This window comes from Phocoena sinus, chromosome 14 (assembly GCF_008692025.1).
Source record: "Phocoena sinus isolate mPhoSin1 chromosome 14, mPhoSin1.pri, whole genome shotgun sequence".
Lineage (NCBI taxonomy): Eukaryota > Metazoa > Chordata > Mammalia > Artiodactyla > Phocoenidae > Phocoena > Phocoena sinus.
In genome coordinates, this window is record NC_045776.1 from 34801462 (window position 1) to 34822254 (window position 20793).

Sequence of the window (20793 nt, forward strand, 5' to 3'; positions counted from 1 at the left end):
ATACTACTCAGCAATAACACAACAAACCACTGACATAAAACAACACGGCTGTATCTTTAAAGTTCAACACTGAGTTTAAAAAGCCAGGTATGAATATGTATACATTACATGATTACATTAATATGAATTTCTATAATATGCAAACTGAGTACAATTATATCTGTATTTTCCTGGCACAGAGTGTTCAAGAAAGAGGAATGAATGAATTTGAAGGTACACAGGAAAATTTGGGGGTTGATGGAAATATTTCATTAATTGTGTTGCTAGTTAAATACATGTGTACAGTTTTCAAAACTCACCAAAATGTACACTTAACATGCATGAAATTTTATTGTGCATACATTTCACCTCAATTTTAAATTGGCTTTCCTGTGAATGAGGAGTATAATTCAAATTAATTGAATTGACTGTAACTCTATGTTTTTCAAAAAGCACACAATGTGTCAATTCAATATTCTACTCAATGACTACATGATACTGTCCTTAAGGAAAGTTCAAAGCCTTTTATGAAGATAGTCAAGAACAGGGGTTTGGTAAGACTTAAAGCTAGGATATAGTACAATAAATTTATCCTTGGAATTCAGGGGTGTGTGTGTGTGTGTGTGTGTGTGTGTGTGTGTGTGTGTGTGGTGTGTCTACTAGTCATATCAGAAATTGGGTAATGAAAAGGAGTTTATGGGAATTAAAAGCTAGAAAAAAGCTAGTGCTAGAAAAAGAAAATAACAAAAAGAATAAAAGTATGCTCTTAATTTGGATTAAGAGCACAATTTGAAGATGCCAATTTTACTCACTCTGTAGCCATTCAGATTGTATTACCAATGTTCAAATCAACTAATGAAATCAAAACCTGGATGTTATATGACTTGGTGAATGAAAGTTCTGATTAGAGTAGTGGGCAATTTTGTAACTGTGGTTTATTGTTGGGCATTGCCAATATGAATGGAATGGCACATATTTTGAAACTCAGAATTTCTTGATGAGTGAAGAAATAGCGTTATAGACAGCAGTAGTAGAAATGGGATCATCAACTTGCTTGTGTTTAGTTTTGCTGATTAATAACTTCACTTACATATTCATACTCTTCTATTTAATTGATCTCTAACTAATATTTCTCAAAATGCACTCTGCACCACACCTGCAGAGAAATATGTGTATTAAAATTGTGATTTCTGAGATTCCTTCAAGCATACTCAACTGAGGTATTTTTAAGTTTTCTGTCTGAGAGTCAACAAGCACCCCAGGCATTGATTCACAGGTACCCCAAGGTTTGAAAACCCCAGTTTGGATTGTATTCATTTAAATATTAAGGGAATTTTAAAGTTCTGCAGCCCATATTATAAAATTAAGTCCTAGTTTTGGTCACCTAATTCATCCAATTTCCTGAAAGGAGGTGTGAAAAAGATGAAGGAATTCCATGAAGAATATCTGAGGGCTCCATACAGTGAAGGAATGGCATTATAATGTTTAATCTGAGTCATAAAATAACCTCAGGAAAGGGGTAACTGAGAGTATTGTTGCTCTCGAAACTGCAAAACAATATGAATGGTAAACTAGAAACTTAATTTGTTCCTTAAAAGCCAACTGAGGATGTACCTTATCCTGCATTCTACTATCTATATATAACACTGTATGTTATATATGTACATATATATATATATATCACATTTTAAATACAACATAAATATGTTCATTAAAACTAAAAAATAAAACTCCCCCAATGATTACCTAATGAACAGAATGATTAGTTAATTTCATTCCTTGTATCAGCCATTCCTCATTACATATTTACTGACTACTCTAAAACTCTAATATTAATATTGTACAAAATTTTAAGAAAGATGCCATAACCAATGGAGATTACACTTCATTGATGATACCAGACTGGTATACATCTCTTAGAAAACAATAAAAGTTATATGTAAATGTCTATAGAACTCTATATAAATATAATACAAATAGAGAAGAAATGAGTAGAGTTCAAAATACTTGAGGAGAAATTTCCATAGAGATGATAACAGAAAACCCATTCTTTAAGGTTGTGTAGGATTCAAACCAAAATATGCATGATGGTTATTACTCGGAAAGGGACAATATAGGCAAGTCATGAAGGCAGGATACAGTACCTCCTCAGTGGGATTAGAAAGATGAAGGGTGGTATTAAATCAATGGGCCAGCACGAAGGGGTTAAATAGGGTATGGAATTTAACAGCCAAAAGTGTTATTTTGTGGTGGAGATAACACTGGTGAATGATCAACAATCATCTGTGGAAGGAAGAACATCACCTTAAGGAGGAGATTCTTAAAGTATCAAGGCTGGAGCTTATCTTAGAAAAATGAGAAATCTGTGTGAGTAGGAAATCCCCCCAAAACTGTAGGACAAACCAAATAGACACTGAAAGAACCCAAAGCCTGGAGATACGGGCAGGGTCTCTACTATAAGGTGTTCCAGGTGTCACATTGAAGATTCTCCATTTGTCTGGAAAGTCAGAAGACGTCCTGAAGGTTTTTCATTAGAAATTAAATACAATAGATTTGTATTATGTAAAGCCCAATCTTGTTATAGTGTGGGAAGTAAATCAGAAGCCCAAGTAGAGGTAGCTGGGTCAGTTGGAAAAGTGATGTGTCATTGTAATTCACGTAAGAAATGTCAGTAGCTTCTCTAAGGTGTTAGTAAATAGAAAGTTGGGGGGATATAGGAATGGGAGAGGGAGCAGTGGGAAACAGCAGTGGAAATGAGTAGCATTTATTGTCATCCATCTGCACCCCACCCAGTGAGACTCTCACGTAATCCCCATTACTTCCACTTTTGGTAGCAGAGTATAGGTATCTAAATAAGTAGATGTTCTCCTTTCCTTCTTAATTTATTGTACTATTAATTCCCATGTGTATGCTTAGATATGTATGTGTGAATGTGTGTGTGTGTACGCGTGAGAAAAGGAGAGAGAGAGAGGAGAGAGAGGTGGGGTGGGGGTGGGAATGCCTGCTGCAAACACAGGAGTGTTTTCTTAAACTGGTGTAACATCTTGTTGGCTAAACGGAGATGCCTGTCATCCTTCATTAATAAAAATTAACTGTAAATCTCCTTGCCTCCCACAGGAGGGCCTTTTAAACATTCCATCGGGGGCTTGCAGAGGACGTCTGGCAGTGAGTCAATCAAGAAACAGCATGAACTGGCAGCAGAATCTACAAGGATTTTTAAAAAATTATATATTTATGTATATTTAAAGTGTTACAATATATAAAGTATATATTTATATACTTTGTTGTCTATCTGCCAGTCCTAAGCAGGCTTCATCTGAATTTGTTTTCATGGTCTTTCTACAGACAGTCTCTTTTCCCACCTTCCCATCACTGCATCCTTATTCTTCCCTCACCACCCCTACAACCCCACCCCCTGCTGTCCTCCTGGTGCTGGAGACCAGTGCAATATCATTTTCCGCATAATAAAATTTGGAGTGACATTAATATAAGTGTAATTTTATAGAAGGGAATGGGCCTGGCTGATAGTTTCTACCTGCTGTGTTTTGATGATAGACATCAGGATGTCACCATCTGTGTAATGAAATTTCACCTCCGTAATGGTTCAGATTATCAAACATTCTTCCAAGCTGGCTCTGGGAATCTACTTATTTATTTATTTACATATTTATTTATCTGTGAACAGCACTGGATGCCTGTTTATTATAGAAGTTATGGGTGAAGAGAGTTTTAAGTGCATTAAGCAAAGTAAAGGAGAAGAGAATCTAAACCTTTGCTATTGCTCCATAGATACATTGATCATGAAGTCACTCTTTATAGTCCTAGACAAAAGGTTTTATTTTTACATATATAATGCCCCCATTGCTCTCTAACTGGAACATATCAAATTGATGGGTTAGTGTCAAGTAGGTATAAAATTAAGGAACAAAAAATACATTGGGTGTTTTTAATATAGATATTTATATACCATCTAATTTAATCTCCAAACAGTGTTGTCAGGATGCAGTGAGTTAACATATAGCTCCAATAGACACATATAGGTCAAAATATATAATACTCACCAAAACGTAGGTGCTATTACCCTTCAAAGCAAAAAGTGAGACTCAGAGAAGATAATTAACTTGTCAAGATGACCCAGGAATGAAACATGTTTTAACTTAGATCTGTTTGTCTCACAAATTCATGCACTTTTCATTTCCAAGTTTCTTCCCAGGCACTGAGGCCAAATTGGGACAGGTGAGTGGGACTCAGTAGAGAGAATCTCAGATATGTCCAACTGCCCCAATATGATTCAATATATTCAAGTTGTGATATTGACTATCTGCATCTCTAGTTGCAAGCAATGAACTAGAATTTGTTTGCTTTCTATTGCCTTGATGTGTAGCTGAGAAAAATGTCATTAAGAAGATAAAGAAGATAAGAGAGAGAATAAATATTGATTTATAATCATATCAGGTAGATAGCAAACTGCTTATTCCATTATATTATAAATCCATTTTTGTATGAATACTTAAAACTGCACTTCAGATTATACCCATATATCTAGATTTTTTGCAATTCTGAATCAATTTATGAATACTATAGCTGATTATATCTTCTACCTTGTTTTTAAAAAAATGCCAGGGGCTTCCCTGGTGGCACAGTGGTTAAGAGTCCACCTGCTGATGCAGGGGAGGCGGGTTCGTGCCCCAGTCCGGGAAGATCCCACATGCCGCGGAGCGGCTGGGCCCGTGAGCCATGGCAGCTGAGCCTGCGCGTCTGGAGCCTGTGCTCCACAGCGGGAGAGGCCACAACAGTGAGAGGCCCACGTACCGCAAAAAAAAAAAAAAATAAAAAAATGCCAGTAGTATTATTTCATGATTATTCAGTGTCTTTTATTTTTATTTTTTTTGCAGTACGCGGGCCTCTCACTGTTGTGGCCTCTCCCGTTGCGGAGCACAGGCTCTGAGTGCGCAGGCCAGCGGCCATGGCTCACGGGCCCAGCCGCTCCGCAGCATGTGAGATCCTCCTGGACCGGGACACGAACCCGCGTCCCCTGAATCAGCAGGCGGACTCTCAACCACTGCGCCACCAGGGAAGCCCTATTTTTCTATTTTTAACCTAAAAAACTTCAAAGATTCAAATGTTTTTTGAATGTTTTAAATCGGTGTTTTAAATGGGTGTGAACGCTTTAACTTTGAGGTGTGCCACAAATGGTAAATAATAATAATAATTCAATCACAAAATATTTAAATCATTTATCTCTGCTGTAAATGCATTTTTATAATTTTTACTCATTTGCAATTCTCATATGATTTCTTGAGTAGGAAAGAAAGGAATGGAGTTAGTATTGTTTGTCACGTAAAATCCAAAGCCTCTTACTTATGTGATGGTCTGTAGGAGTGCAGAACCCACATGAAAATCAATTATAAAGTCTTTGCAAAAGCCTGGGAATCGTGGGTGTACTTTATTAAGTGAAACTGACATTTGAGTCCCTCTTTTATAATGTCAATTGTTTTTACCCTGTCTCTCATCCATTCTGCATAGTTTCACTTTTTTGTGAAACTATGGTTTATGACTTGGTTTATATCCCACCCTTTGTACTTGTCTGACACCCCCAGTTTTATTGAAAACCCTCCTAAGTGATGGGCTACTTTTACCTGTCTTTAAGTCTACTGGGATATCTAGCACAGTGCACTGGACAATCAGGGATTCGGTTTACTTGCATTCAGTCACCTCTTTTAACTAGTTTTAAAACTAAGAGAGGTACCTTAGTTTATATATTTTGGCAGTACACTTTCAGTAGAACTCAGATTTTCTGCCTCTAGTCTATCTAGTGGACCTTCTAAGTGTTCTTATTGTCTCCTGTCATTTCTGGTTCTTAGATTCTCCTGCATGGAGCCTTAAGCCTTTCTTCATTACCTCAGTCAGGAGTCTCTGTGGTTGGAGATTGAAGAGCTCATCCTTGATCACCATCTTATGTGAGCTGAGGAAAGAATCAAAATAATTAATACCTGGATAGATGGCCTAAGAGTCACTGGTGTGTTAAACCAGCAATGTTTTGTTGGTGGTGAGCACATGCTTATTCTCTTTGGAATAAACAAACCTAGTGGTATAGGTTTGTTTATCAATAGGGGGTAAGGATAGAGGTGGGGAATAAGTTTATATTCTTGACAACTTCCATCTGGGTCTTGGGGAAAAAAAAGACAAAACACCCTGCTATCTCAAAATTGGAATATTTCTTTTAAAATAAGCTTTACACAGTCCTAAAAATTTTGCACGGACCAGAGGCCAGAGCTTGGAATACTGTCTCTGAGTTAATAAGAGAACTCCAATGAGAGCCCTTTTGCCTATATCTGGGTACACCTATAGCCTCCAAAATACCACATTACACTATTTTATTTGCACTCCTTTCCAAATCACACCTATTCAGTTTGATATAAACATTAGATGGTAGATGACGGACATATATTTGATTGTCATTGACCTCAAAAGAGATAGGCTTGTCCTAGTAAAGACTTGTTGGCAGAAGTCCAAATCTTACTTACCAAACTGTGTCTTACTTTCCAATTTCCTCAGAGCCCCTCCCATTTTCCCTTTTGGGAATATGCCATTTTCCAACACTTATCAAGAGAAATTATTCACTGATGCTTCACCACAAAAAAGACTGTCGCATTCATTGAACTTCTAATCTGAAAATTCAAGTTCAAACACTCATACACACACACACACACACACACACACACACACACACACACCACATGCATATAGAGTCTATGCTTTATCCTTCTATTTACTTTTCACTGAGTCCTCCTCTAGTGTTTAAAACTTCTTCAGCTGCTTTGATGTTTGCTCTTTCTTTAGAGGTAGAAAGATGAACATTTCAAATGAAGTCTGTTTTCCTTATACTGGGTCTGGAGTCACAGCAGCAAAAGAATACCAGGTAAGGGTTGAGCTTCAGTGAACTGGAGTTCTGGGTATATAAACTAAGGTTAGGGAATTTTCCATTGCTAAAGATTATGAATAGGCATGAACAAGGAGCCAAGGTAACTCAGGAAGTTAGGAGGAACTGGAACTGTCAGTGGCCATAAACTTTTGATCAGATAGCTTCTAAGGAGGAAGAGGGCCTTGTGTTTTAGAATAAACAAGAAGCCAGAAATCCAGGTCCTATCTTATTACAATAAAAGTTAGGTAAAGAGGTCAGATCTGGGGCCCATTAACTTGCTATGAAGTTAGAAACAAGGGTTGATTGTCACAGGTCTCAAATCACTGGGAGTTTCTGAGTTCATGCAAAGTGTGTTAGCTTTAAGAATAATGTAGTCTCTTTCTACTGCTCTGAATTTGTAATTTAGCCAGAAGAATGAAGCTAGACTCAGTAAATTAGGAATAGAAGAAAACTTCCTCAACTTGATTACAAACACCTCAAAAATTCTATAGCTAACATTACACTAAAATGATGAGAAACTCAAAGCTTTCCCACTAAGATCAGGAACAAGGTAATATGTCTCCTCTCACTACTCCTTTCCATACTTGAGGTACCAGCTAATGAAATAAAACAAGAAAAGGAAATAAAAGGTATATACAGATTGGGAAGGAAGAAATGAAACTATATTTTTTAACAGATGACATGACCATCTTTGTAGAAAATGTGAAAGAATCAACAATAACAACAACAAAAAGACTCCTGGAACTGATAAACAATTATGGCAAAGTTGCAGGATATAAGTTTCCTATATAAAAGTTAATCATACAATACCAGGGAAGTTAAAAATACAATACCAGGGAATTCCCTGATGGTCCAGTGGTTAGGGCTCTGTGCTTCCACTGCAGGGGGGACAGGTTCCATCCCTGTTTGGGGGAACTGGGATCGCTCATGCTTCACAGTGCAGCCAAAAAAAAAAAAAAAAAAAAAAAGCAATACTATTTACATTAGCATCCTCCAAAATGAAATACTAAGGTATAAATCTAACAAAATATGGACAAGATCTATGTAAGGAAAACTACAAAATTCTGATGAACAAAATGAAAGAAGAATTAAATGGAGAAATATTTCATGTTCATGGATAGCAAGACTCAGTATTTTCAAGATATCAGTTCTTCCCAGCTTGATCAATAGATTCAATGCCATCCCAATCAAAATCTCAACGATTTATTTTGTGGATATCAACAAACTGATTCTAAAATTTATATAGAGAGGCAAAATACTCACAATAGCCAACACATTAATTAAATAGAAGAACAAAGTTAGAGGACTGACACTTCCTGACTTCAAGACTTACTGTAAAGCTACAGTAATCAAGACAGGCTGGTTGGTATTTGTAAAATGATAGAGATCTCTGAAATAGACCCACATATGTGTAGTCAACTAAACTTTGACAAAAGAATAAAGTCAGGTGCAGTACATCCTGTTTTTCTCACGAGTTTATTTTGTATAGAATCTACTCAGCCACCCTTTGGTGATGATTTTCTATTATGCAGAGAGAAGCCAGGAATCTAGTTAAACTCATAAGGTCAAAAACTTCTATATGTCTGTGATTAAAGAAAATAAGAAAAAAATTCAGATTCAACTGAAAAAAGAAAAGAAGACAATGACATATATATATTATTTGAAATTGTATACAATATATTAAAACCTTGATTGAACTAAACCTAAAGATTTAAAACTTTATATTATCTTGAAGTTTTTTCTTTTCTTTGACATTAGGAATGAGTAGACAATGTAGATACCACACGAAGTGTTAGTCAGAGTCTCAAAATCATCCTTCCAAATAGTAGGAAACACAGAGCTTCTTATAGTTAAATCACCCAGGAGGTCACAATGATGTTCTGTCCACCTGGAATATTGAAACTGAGAGACTAGATTTACAGGAGTTAGCAAATTACAGCCTATGGGCCAAATACAGCCCACAGCTGTTTTTTGTAAATAAAGTATTATTGGGACACAGACATGCTAACTTTTAAATGTACTGTCTATAATTACTTCTGCGCTACAATTGCAGAGATAAGTAGTTGAGATATGTAGCCTGCAAGGCCTAAATAATTTGCTGTTTGACCCTTGACAAAAAGTTTACTGATTTTTTTTTTTTTTTTTTTTTTTTTTTTTGCGGTACATGAGCTTCTCATTGCTGTGGCCTCTCCCGTTGCGTAGCACAGGCTCTGGACACGCAGGATCAGTGGCCATGGCTCACAGGCCCAGCTGCTCCGCGGCATGTGGGATCTTCCCGGACTGGAGCACAAACCCATGTCCCCCACATCGGCAGGCGGACTCCCAACCACTGCACCACCAGGGAAGCTCTTTACTGATTTTTTGACATAAAAAGTTTACTGACTCTAAGTTAGAGAATAAGGATATCAAAAAGTGTCATCTAAGCTACTTTAAGTGAATAAAAATTAAGGACAAATAACTAACAAAACAAAAGAAATTAAAATGTTATGCCTGATGTTTTAGAGAACAAGTAGCTAATGAAAACAATAGGTATTTGACAAGGAAGCAAACAAACAAAAAACCTAACACTAATCTTGAAGAAGAGGGGATATGACACTAAAACCCCTAGTTTCAAGATGCTCCATCATAATAGAATTTAGGGAACATTTCCCCCAGTTTATAGAAGTGAAGGAAAATGCAACTTAAGAAGAAAGAATTAGGGTCTTTTTTAAAGGCATGAATAAATGCCAAAATAAAAAAGAGATTATCTTGAGAGTGATCAAAATTGCATTCACAAGGAATAGAACATAAGTGTTAGACACATTGCACAAAAGAATAAAATGGAAAGTAGGAAAGAAATTTAAATTAGAGATAATACTCTAGTATACCTAACTGATACTTCTTAAATACCTATTGGATTATTAGATGGTGAAAAGATTATTATACTCAACCACTCCTCAAATCTGTCTCCCATTATAAATAGTAAATGATGAGGAAGAAATAAATAACTGCCAGAAAATATTATAGAAAGCACAAGGTGCTGTATTACTGATGAGATAATCATTGAAATGTCCCAGATAGTTAGCCATGAACAAATGTCTGCTAGAGATGCTCATATAATGAGCAGATAAAAGGTTTGGGCAAATGGGATTTCCAGTACCAGTAATACATCTGGGTACCTGCCCACTCAAAAGATATATATTTGTGTTTTTTAATGATGAATTTTCCTTTCCCATCTTATTTTTCTTGTATTTTCTCTTTTAACATCAAGAAAAACTTTCCCAGAAGTTGCCTATGAGACATTATCCACTGTCTCATTGGCCAGAGTTGTGTCATCTCCTACTTTTAACAAAATCATGTATCTATACGTATATCAGAGAAAATATACTTTAAGCTGAAGACTATATCAAGGGTCAAAGAAGGTCATATATAATGATAATAGGGTCAATCCATCAAGAGGATATAATATTTGTAAATACACTTACTATAGGTGCACCTAAATATATAAATATTAACATATTTGAAGGGATAAATAGATAACAGTACAGTAGTAGGTGTCTTTAATACCCCATTTTCAACAATGGGTAGATCATCCATATGGAAAATCATAAAGAAACATTGGACTTAAACTACACATCAGACGAGATTGTCCTCACAGACATATACAGAGCATTCCATTGAACAACAACAGAATACTCTTTCTTCTCAAGTGCATATGGTACATTTTCCAGGATAAACAATATGTTATGACACAAAGCAAATCATAGTACATTTAAGAAAATTGAAATCATACCAAGCATCTTTTCTGACCAAAGTGGTATGAAACTAGAAATTAATTACAAGAAGAAAACTGGAAAATTCCTGAATATGTGGCTATTAAGCAACATGCTCCTGAACAACCAATGGGTCAAAGAAGAAATCAGGGTTTACCCGGTGGTGCAGTGGTTGAGAGTCCACCTGCCGATGCAGGGGACACAGGTTCATGCCCCGGTCTGGGAAGATCCCACATGCCATGGAGCGACTGGGCCCGTGAGCCGTGGCCACTGAGCCTGCACATCCAGAGCCTGTGTTCCACAACAGGAGAGACCACAACAGTGAGAGGCCCGCGTACCGCAAAAAGAAAAAAAAAAAAAAAATTCAAAAGATAAATTAAAACAAAAAATCTTGATAAAACTGAATTTGGAAATACAACATAACAAAAACTTGTGAGAACTGCAAAAGCAGTTCTAAAGGGAAGTTTATAACAATAAATGCCTTCATTAAGAAAAAACAGAAATCTCAAATAAACAACCTAACTTTGCATCTCAAGAGACTAGAAGAAGAGCAAATTAAACCCAAAATTGTTTGTAGGAAAGAAATAACAAAGATCAGAACAGAAATAAATTATATAAAGACCAGAAAAATAATAGGAAATATCAATGAAACTGAGTGGTTTTTCTAGACTTACCAAGAAAAGAAGAGAGAGGACTCAGATTAATAAAATTATAAATGAAAGAGGAGACACTACAGCTGATACCACACAAGTAGAAAGGGTCATGAGACTATTATGAATAATTATATATTAACAAACTGGACAAGCTAGAAGAAATGTTAAATTTCTTGAAACATACTATCTATGAAGACTAAATCATGAAGAAATAGGCAATCTAAACAGGCCAGTTTACTAGTAAAAAATTGAATGAGTAATAATAAAAAGGAAACAAAAAAGAAAAGCCCAGGACCAGACGGTTTCACAGGTAAATTCTATCAAATATTTAAGGAAGAAATAACACCAATCCTTCTCAAAATTTTTCAAATAATAGAAGAGAGATAGAACACTTCCAAACTGAGTTTGCAATGACAGCATTGCCCTGATACCAAAGCCAGAAAACTACATTATAGGCATACCTCAGTGATATTGTGGGTTCCGTTCCAGGCCACTGTAATAAAGCAAGTCACATGAATTTTTTCGTTTCCCAGTAGATATAAAATTTTTGTTTACACTATACTATAATCTATTAATTAAAAAATAGCATTTTGTCTAAAAAATGTACATAGCTTAATTGAAAAATACTTTACTCCAAAAAAAATGCTAACCATCATCTGAACCTTCAGCAAGTCATAATAGTAACATCAAAGATCACTGATCACAGACCAACCATAACAAATATAATAATATAATAAAAGTTTGGGATATTATGAAAATTACAAAATGTGAGTGACTATTGTTGGAAAAAATTGTGCCTATAGACTGCTTCAATACAGGATTGCCACAAACCTTCAATTTGTAAAAAACACAATATCTGTGAAGCACAATAAGATGAAGTACAATAAAATGAGGTATGCTTGTATAAGAAAAGTAAATGACAGGCCAACATATTGGGTTGGCCAAAAAGTGCCATAAATAAAATAAATAAAATAAAGGCACATTTTTCATTTTCATCAAGAAATTTATTGAACAACGTATTGTCCCCTTTGTACCATTACCTTCTGCCATTTTTCAAGAAAATTCATAATTCCATCTTCCCAAAACTTATCTTTTTGAGCAAATAACTGTTCCAGGGAACAGTTCTTCCAGGGAATTGAAATTTTTTCCATTAAGAGAATTCTGTAAAGACTGAAATAAATGGAAATCTGAAGGTGTAATGTCTGGTGAATACAGCAGATGAATTGGAACTTCCCAGCCAAGTTATAACAGTTTTACCTTGGTTATCAAGAAACACGTGGTCTTGTAGTATCCTGATAGAAGACTATGCATTTTCTGTTCACTAACTCCGGACACTTTTCATCAAATGTCACTTTCAGTTGGTCTAATTGGAAGCAGTACTTGTTAGAATTAATTATTTGGTTTTCCAGAAGGAGCTCATAATAGAGGACTCCTTTCCAATCCCACCATATACACAACATCACCTTCTTTGGATGAAGACTGGTCTTTGGTGTGGTTGGTGGTGTTTCATTTTGCTTGCCACATGATCTCTTCTGTTCCACATTATTGTACAGTATCCACTTTTCATGGACTGTCACAATTTATTTTAAAAATGGAACATTTTTGTTATGTTTAAGTAGAGAATCACATGCGGAAATACAGTCAAGAACATTTTTTCACTTAATTTATGTGGAACTCAAATATCAAAGTGATTAACATAACCAAGCTGGTGCAAATGATCTTCAATGCTTGATTTGTATATTTTGAGTATGTTGGCTATCTCCCGTGTGGTATAATGTTGATTATTCTCAATTAATGTCTTGATTTGATCCCTATCAACTTAAAATGGTCTACCCGATGATGGAGCATTGTCCAGTAAGAAATTTCCAGCACAAAACTTTGCAAACCACTTTTGACACGTTTGATCAGTCACAACACCTTCTCCATATACTGCATAAATATTTTTTGCATTTCGGGTGTGCTTCACCTTTCTTGAAATAATAAAGCATTATATGTCGAAAATGTTGCTGTTTTTCTTCCATCTTCAATATTGAAATGGCTACACAAAAATTCACCAATTTTGATGTCTTTTTAAAAATGCACACTGATATGACAGCTGTCACGTACAATGTAACAAAATTGTTTTGAATGAAGTTTAGACAACTAAGTGCTACTAGAGCCATCTTATAGAAAAAAACAAACGAAATTTTTGGCCAACCCAGTATGTTAGAGTATTCAGTAAATGGAAAAACACTATAGAAATATGAGTTAATATTATTATTATTGTTATTATTACTATACAGTCACAGACTCAAAAGCACTGTCCATATTTTCACAGTAGTGAGTGTTCAATGAGGATTATTTGTTATATAGGGCTATCAAATTATATTTTTCTAAGTGTTTTTAGATGTACTTATCACCTATTTAGCATTAGTTGGTACTAGATTATTTTAAAAAGTAAAATAATTTGATAGCTCAAATTTCCTGGAGGTATTTGTATATTTGTTGACTTCACATACACATTAGTGACTTGGATCTCAATAATGCTAATTATATAACTACATGTCAGGAACTGTGCTAACTACTCTGTGTGTTTCATCTCCCTTCAACCTCATAATTAATTCTATAGAGAGGATATAATAACTTTAATTTCACAGATAAGAAAAATGAGGATTAATGGGGTTTTTGCAAATACCCTGGGTCAAAAAGATCATAACTGGAAGAGGTATGTTTTGTGTCCAAAAATGTCTAATATTGTAGACAGCCCTTGTGCTTTACCACTACTTTAGACAGTGTAGTTCCTTGCTATTCACTTTCAAATTAAATGAATGAATGAATATTGTCTTAGCTTAGATCTGACAACTTTACAAACTCACAATATTTCAGGAAGGGAAAATGTCTGGATCCCAAATATGCAGATTGTGTATACCATAATTATCTATCTTAAGCATTCCACCATTATATCACATTAAACAGGACCAAGTTGTAACTCGCTATTTTCCAAGTAATACTTGCTCCTTTTCCTGTGTTCCCTGACTTACTTAAAGGTATCATTATTCACCCAATTTCCTGCACTAAATATTTTAAGTCCTCTCTCTGCCTAATCTCCTATTAGTAATCCATTTCTAAATCATGTAAATTCTCCTGTAAGGTATCTCAAACCCATCCATTTCCCATCTTGCTCCAATCATCACTATCTCTCAGTTGGGTTGTTCTTATAGAGTCCTAACTGGTCTTACCCACTCACATCCATTCTCCATGCTGCTGCTAGACTGTCCCTTCTACATCAAGATTTGATTATACAGTATTTCTGCTTTAAACATGAAAAGTATTCCTATTGCGCTGAAGATGGAGATCAAACACCTTAGCCTGGCCTATGAAAATCTTCCTCATTTTTCCTTCTCCAATTCATTTCACACTTTACACCATGAAAATAATTAACTAGTTGCACCTTCACAAGCAGGCTAAGCTTTCAGTGTCCTCATATCATTTGCCTTACTTGTTCATCTGTCAGGACTGCCTTTTCCCACATCTGTCCTACTTAGTGACTAAAGCAGGACTGACCAGAAAGTAACCTTCCCATAAGCTTTACCAGCTGAAGCCTACACAACTCCCCATTAACTCCTGAATCTGTCCTTAATTATGAACACTATCCCATCGCATTAATTCCTTACTTGCCACTGACCCCACTAAGTGAAATCAGCTTGAAGAAACATGGGTCATGTTTGTTTTTTTTTTTAATTTACATAATCAGAATCTAGATGCCTGGCACAATTCTGATGCTCAATAAACTGTTTCAAAAAAATAATAGTGAATAAAGTGAATGGATAAATAGAAAGGAAGGAAGGAAGAAAGAAGGGGAGAAAGGAAGGGAAAGACTGTATGAAAAGGAAGAAAGAAAAAACATGTGCCCTCTTGCTCAAGAAGAATATAAAAACTTTAATACCCTTGGTTTTGGGGATATGGGGATAGGATCAGAAGCACATGCTACTGTAAGATGTAAGTGTTATTTTTAGAGAAAATGCATTATATTGTGTTTTTGTGTAGCAAACTGTAAACCTATCACCTATCACCTCCCGCTGTAAATCCGACCCTCCATGAAATAAATCTTTCTTATAATCTCAGTGTTTTTCTTAAGATGGCATTCTATTCTTTAAGAGTAAAATGATCTAATCTGCAGTTCCAAAAACTTCACTTTTCAAAAAAAAAAAAAAGATTATTGAAATTTATAGATTTGGCCATGGCAAAATGGCATTTATGTTTTTCAGAGTTAAAATGAAATAAAATATCTAACTTGCTGGGTTTTGCTTTCATGACAAATAGGCACTGACAAATACATACCACATTACCATCCTTGATTGCTCTGATGGAACTCATTTTCATCTTGTGTTCCTCTAATTACATGAAAATTGCATACTTTTTATGCATGACACATTTTGCTCAGCTTTAGCAAAAGGTTGTGAAGAGAGGGAAAAAAAATTATCAGTTTTTTCCCCTTTCACAGCAGCAATTGATCATCTTCCCAGCAATCAATCTTGCTTTATCGGCTTATTTTTCTCCACTATTGTTGTAACCAAATGGCAGCAGAAAGGCACTGTACACAAAAAAATATGGTGGAGGTTTTTTAGGTGTTTTTCTCAGCTTTTAATAGATGAGATTGAGGATGCCCTTGCTTTCTGATGATTGTTCTGATTTGTTTTCTTTGCTCTTCATTCCTCTCTCTGCCTGGGTTTGAAGCTTTCACCATAGAAAGAGCGGTAGGACTCCTGTCTAAGAATCCTACCCCACCCTTTACTTCTCATTCAAACTACTTTACATTTACAGAGAATATTCAACATTTTAAAACACTTTCTTATCAATTTTTAAAATTTTAGTTTCATAATAAAATGGGATATATTTAGAGAAGATCATTTTAATCTGCATTTTAAAGATGAGGAAATTGAATGTTTATATGACTTGTGACTTTCCTAAATTTATGTGATTTATTTGTTTTGAATCTTGTAGTTGATTCAGAAGTCCTGGCTTCCAGTCCCAGCTTTTCCCAGAGGTTTTGGCTTCTCTTTAATAAAGACCTGGGAAAATAATTTTTCTGCTACCTATCCATAAAAATGCATACAAAGAACACACCAATAACAAATATCAGAGAAAATTGCAGTCAATCAATTGGTGTTTCTTTTACCATTCTTTATTTCTATTCTTTCTGAGAAAGAAAGCATTGGCGTTCACTGGAAGCTCAGCATCATTGTATTTAACTCAAAAGGAATTGTAGAAGGCACATCTCATTCCTTGAAAATAATGACAAGTTGTGCAATTTTTGTTTTACTCAACTAGATTGAAAACGCCTGGGGAATAGCCAAGCTGCTTGGCAAAGGGAGGCATTTGATGTTTGGGGCTTTGGAGCCAAGGGAGCGGCATTGCTTTTCAAACAGGTGCAGGCTCCTAAAGCCTCGCTCGTTTCCCCTTTTGGACAGGCGCAGCACCTGACCAACTTTGGGAGAACAAAGCCTCCATCTGGACAAAGGGAAAGAGAGCTGGTCGCCTGTGGAGCTGCAGAGAACAAGGCTCTGCTTCCCTTTGAAGTGCTGGCATTCTCCTTAATCACCTGGAAAAGTCTTAATTTAAAGAGGGGCTCTTATACAAGCAGGGGATCTCAAGTATATTTGACTTTCATATCCAATCTACTTCCCTTTCATCAGGTTTATTAAAATTGGTGATGTGTTCATTGTGAACCCCGTTTGTATCTGAATATAGAGTACTTCCTTTAGGGTCTCCCTCGCTGCTCTGTTTGGTCCTGTGATGCGCTCATATTGCTGCCTTTGCCATGGAGTCATTATTTCTGGGGATAAATACTGTGATGTCAGGCACACTGGATTATAATTGTTGCAGGGTAAACACAACGGGACTTTATGTTCTTAGAATGCCTAATTAGATGACAGTAAATGTATTGTGGGACAGCTGAAAAACACAAGCCTATGAAGTGTTGCATTTTTCACCGTTGGATATACATGCATTGATGCACTTTATATCTTTACTCATATGAAATAAATATCCTAAAGGAATTATCTTACCATTTTAGAAAGATACCTGAAAGACTCACGTTGGAGAAACACACAAAATCCATAAAGCTATAGTCTCAGGAGTACTAGTCAGCTCCATACAGTGCATGGAGAATGTGACAGTCATTCTAGTACACGCACCTCACCCAAATGCCCTCTTTTTAAAAAAGGGAGGGAGGATAAGTGATATTTTGATTTTATACTTGGGTTTGCATCCTGGATATAACCATATGTTAGGGATACAAGAAACAGGAGTTCTTGCCATAAAAGAGTTTGTATTTTATGTGAGATAAATAAAATCATCTGAGAATTCAACTGTAAAAACAGAATTAAGCACTTCAAAAGATAATGGGAAATCAGAGTAAGACAATTTTAGTCAAAGAAATAGGTAACAGTGTTCACGGGATTGCAGTTTGAGCTTAGCTTTAAAAGTTGTATAAAATTATAAAGAGAGGGATGTGGATGGTGTGTCCTTATTGTTAATGAATTAAAAGAGAAAATCTGTGTAGGAATAAACCAGCAGTTTCTAGTGGGGACTCTTGCTATGTCATAAGGGAAGTTGTTTTTTTTTTTTTTTTTTTTGATTGTTTAGTTTTTATTTCATAACCATAAACTTAACTTTGCAATTCAGCTAAACTTGGAGGGGAATAAGGAAAATATGGAACCCAAAGAAGTGCAATGAGAGCACAAAGATTATAGTATATTTTGAGCAGATGGAGATGAAGGGGTGCTCTCCTGAGCTACAGAAGGAATGGTCTTGGTGGTTAAGATAAAACACAAGTCAAATTTATTATTAGATTTGTCCACAGTCAGCAATGGTGATCTTCTTGCTGGTCTTGCCATTCCTGGACCCAAAGTGCTCCATGGCTTCCACAATATTCATGCTCTCTTTCACCTTGTGAAAGACCACAGGCTTGCCATCCAACCACTCAGTCTTGGCAGTGCAGATGAAAAACAGAACCGTTTGTGTTGGGGCCAGGAGTTGCCATGGACAAGATGCCAGGACCTATATGCTTCAGGAGGAAATTCTCATCATCAAATTTCTCCCCATAGATGGACTTGCCACCAGTGCCATTATGACATGTGAAGTCACCACCCTGACACATAAATCCTGGAATTGTTCTGTGAAAGCAGGAACCTTTAAAACCAAAACCCTTCTTCCCAGTGCTCAGAGCATGAAAGTTTTCTGCTGTCTTTGGAACTTTGTCTGCAAACAGCTCGGAGGAGACGCGTCCCAAGGGCTCGCCGTCAATGGCGATGTCAAAGAACACGGTAGGGTTGAACATGGTTGGGCAGAGCGGGAGGTTCCGGTGTGGCAGTGTCTGCAAAGCCATAAGGGAAATTTTGAAAAGATCTCTGGAGACTTACCTTTAGGCAGTTATCAGATTGGAAGTTAAAAATGAAGTTCCGTTTTTGATTCTGAGTGAAGTCTGTGTGTGTCCGTGCATGTGTGCCCGCTCACGCACATGTCAAAGTCTCTGCCCTCTTATCGCCTCACTCTATAGATTTTCTTGAAGTGCCACTCCCAAATATAACCCATTGGTCCACGGTTCATATTCCAAAATATTCCTCTCTTTCTCCATCATATCAATTTTCCCTTTGGGGCCTGTTTCCAGCTGAAAGTGTAGGAAATGACCAACAACATGAATTTATACCAAGTTGTATATCTAGGACTGCAGTAAGACATGACATTTCTCCCAAGACTGTTCATATCTTCAAAGGGTATTACTAACTCAAAGAACCAGTGGAATGTCCCTTCAATGAATGGACCACTGAGGAGCACTTTGGGGGAACAGGAGGACATCCCAGTGTCCTTAAGTTCTCTCCATATAAGTGGCTATCTCCTCACTGAAATGCACGTTAGGACAGAAAAGGACTTGTTCTTCAGCCCTACAGACATTCACAGGCCTGTAAACAATGGTGACTGTCACACTGGGGGCTGGGAGTAGAAAGATGGGCGGGAAGGTGGTGCTTGCAAAATCCCATTTAGGGCATTATTTATTATTCTAGTTTGTAGTTTATCCTTATAGCATCTGTAATAAATAAACACTCTTCAGAAGAAAGTGCAAGTTAACAAGGAGTAGATGAGATTGAATGTGACGACTCCAGGCCTGTACAAGAGTCACTGGCCCATTAAATGAATGTGCACAGCTAATTCTTAATGCTCTCCATAAGTAATCAATTTCTGAAAATACCAAATAATTTTAAAACAGCCCTGTCTGACCTCACTCTCCAGTGATGCTGGATCAATCAGCCCTTGCTGATTTGCCTACCTAGTTTTAAATCAATCAGATTTGACATTTTTTATTTTGTGTTTCTTTCCCTTGCCTACTCCTGCACCTATTCCCTTCCTTTGGCAATATTAAATGGTAACTGCCCTCATTCAATGTTAGGGCCCCAAAATGTAGCTTAATATTTATAGGTCTGGACATCTTTTGAAAGAGCAGCAGAGGGATGTAAATACCATTGCAAGAAGCTAGAACATTCTGGTGCTGTACTAGGGTTTGATTTCTATCCATATAAAAAGACCCAGGATGCCCAGAGCCTGAACACAGATGGAACTTGAGAAACTGTCAGGCTGAAGTATTTTCTATCAGACTTTCAAATAGAGTGTGATTCAGGAAAAAAGGTTAAAAAAATATGATTTGAGCTTCCTTTCTCTTTTTGACTAATTAACTTCTCCAGGTCAAAAGTAATTTTTTCCAACTTCCTAGCTCATAGCAGATAATATTTGTGAAACAGTTTCATACAATCTCATTTTCAGTATGTAATATAACCTTCCTATTTGTTTCTTTCTTTTTGGTCTCTATCCCCTCTTACTATTTTTTTCCCTTTCTTTATTCTCCTCATCCTCTTACTCTGCCTCCTCTTTTCATCATTCTTGGTTTGAATATAAGTATTGTGTATTTGGTTTGGATTGAATATTTGTGTCTCTCCCCAAAATTCATATGTTGAAACCTAATTCCCAATATGATAGTGGTTGGAGTTGGGACCTTTGGGAAGCAATTAGGTCATGAGGGTAGCGCGTTCATGAATAGGATTAATTCCCTTATAAGAGATCCCAGAGAGTCCCCTCACCCCCTTCTGCCATGTGAGAACACAGAGAGAGAATGACCATCTATGAAACAGAAAGCAGGCCCTTGCCAGATACTGAATCTGCCAGCTCCTTGATGTTAGACTTACCAGCTTTCAGAACTATCAGAAATAAATTTCTGTTGTTTATAAGTGACCTCGTGTATGGTATTTTATAATAGCAGCTTGAACAGACTAAGTAAGAATCATAATGTATCTTAGTAAGTATGGAATACTGGGAGTACAGGAAAAGGACTTACCATAGAAAATTATAAGAATTCATGATTTCCTATTGGGCAGAAGGGCGAGTCAAGGTTAGTAAGATCAATTTAGTAATATTAGTAAGATTGAAAGTGATGCTCTGTTAAAAAAAATTA

General features: G+C 36.3%; 1 pseudogene; it reads right to left on the bottom strand.

Moving 5' to 3' along the window:
- Positions 1–18108: 18108 nt before the first annotated feature.
- Positions 18109–18630, bottom strand: LOC116738892 (annotated as a pseudogene).
- Positions 18631–20793: the final 2163 nt, after the last annotated feature.